This window comes from Otolemur garnettii, unplaced genomic scaffold (genome assembly GCF_000181295.1).
Source record: "Otolemur garnettii isolate 467f Iridium unplaced genomic scaffold, OtoGar3 scaffold00020, whole genome shotgun sequence".
Lineage (NCBI taxonomy): Eukaryota > Metazoa > Chordata > Mammalia > Primates > Galagidae > Otolemur > Otolemur garnettii.
In genome coordinates this window covers 15,207,469-15,209,386 of record NW_003852415.1, presented here as the reverse complement: position 1 = coordinate 15,209,386, position 1,918 = coordinate 15,207,469, and the positions used below count along the sequence as shown (strand labels likewise).

General features: G+C 43.9%; 1 pseudogene; it reads right to left on the bottom strand.

The window, feature by feature from the left end:
- Window positions 1-1,256: 1,256 nt before the first annotated feature.
- On the bottom strand, window positions 1,257-1,656 carry LOC100945135 (annotated as a pseudogene).
- Between the last annotated feature and the right edge of the window lie 262 nt (window positions 1,657-1,918).

Genomic DNA, 1,918 nt, shown 5'->3' with positions numbered 1-1,918 from the left:
TGTAGATCTCTAAGACAGGGTCTATTTCTCATAGCACCTAGAGCCAGTGAGCCTTCTGGAAGTTTGCGGCTTGTACGATAGAAGAGAAAAAATCGGTTGTATAATTTATTACTTAAAGGAATTAGGGATATGTGACGAGTCTCAAAACTGTTGAATACAGTGGCTTAATACATCTATTAAAAAAGATAGGTGGCCTATAGACAAATATTAGGCCACGTTAACTTGCCAAGAAGGGAAAGGGGCCTGTGACCCTCCTAGATTGATGGCGGTATCTTTGTTATTTCAATTAAAGCGTCAAATGTGAGAGGGCACCTAATGGAATTAGGGAAGAACCCTGCACTTTGCTCCGCGGTCCAGCTCAGTTTACTGGGGACACATTCTCCTGCTTCCGGTGCTGCCTTAGAGCGACAGCATTAAATTAATTCTAATTCTCCTCTTAAACAACAGCAAAGTTTAGTGAAGGAACAATAAATAGGCCTAATAAAAGAGGTGGAATAAAGTTGGTTGGTTGAATGTTTTGTTGGATATTTTTGTTTTCTCTCCAGCATCTTGTAACTGGGCCATGTTTCAATTCCCTTTTAAATGCCAGTACACAGATAATAAGCAACTGTTCATATTTGAGAGTTTCAGATAGACACAGGCCCTTAAAGTTCAGGTGGGGAAAGTGAAATGGAAAAAGTACCCCTAAGCCTGCAAGTTGGCCTTTGGGCCATCTGTCCCAAGGATGTAGAGCTGAGTGTGAAAAAACGTTAATCCCTGGAGGGCCTGGAGCAGAGAAATGAGATTTCCAGGGCCCTGGTCCCCGAAATGCTGTTAGGATGCTGCGCCCAGCAATTTGAAGGTAATAAAACTGATTGAATTCCACAAATGGAGACACATTGGAGTCAGTAAAGGGAGGTATTGAGAGCTTGTGCTTGGAGGCAGGACAGATGTGGGTGGGATCCCAGGCTCTCAGCCGCTCCTTTACTCTAAGACCCAGGGAGAGTTACTCTTCCCACTTCATCATCTGTAGTGAGGCGGACACTGTCCCATCAGAATCCACGTCCACCCAGAACCTCAGAATGTGACCCTATTTGGAAATAGGAACTTTGCAGATGTGATTAGTTAAGATGAGATCATATTGAATTAGGGTGGGCCTTAAATCCAATGACTAGTGTCTTTATTTTTTTTATTTTTTATTTTTTCACATGAAGTCTTTATTAATCCTCTTGTGAAAAACCTATACAATGGCTGCAGATAACATCACTGTAGAGTCTTTACTCCTCCGTCTTTTTGCCAGCACCAACATTAGCCTTTGCGGTCCCCCTGACTTTCTTCGTTCTGTTCTTGCGTTCCTTTCACTGCTTTCTTGACGTCTTTTTCTTCTCATCCAAGCCATGCCTTGCAAGTCTATGTTTGGGTTCGTTTTTCTTTGCATAATCCAAAGAATGGTAAATCATGCCAAAGCCCGTTGTTTTCCCACCACCAAAGTGAGTTCTGAATCCAAATACAAAGATGACATCGGGTGTGGTCTTGTACATTTTGGCTAGTTTTTCTGATTTCTCTCTTTGGTACTGTTGCCTTCCCAGGGTGAAGGACATCAATGACCATTGGTTTCCTCTGAAGTAGTTGGTTAGTCATGAACTTCCTGGTCTGGATAGTTACTGTCTCGTTCATGATGGTGGCTGATCCTCCGGCAGCCAGGGAGACGACTAGTGTCTTTATAAGAGAAAAAAAGAAGGCGATTCAGATAGAGAGTCACAGACACTCACTGGGAAGAAAGCCACGGAACATCAGAACCAGAGAGTGATGCAGCCAAGGAACGCCAAGGACTGGTGACAGTCCCCAGAAGCAGCGAGGAAGGACTCTCCCTCAGAGCCTCTGGGGGGAATGTGGCCTTCCTGACACCTTGACTTTGGACTTCTAGCCATCAAAACTG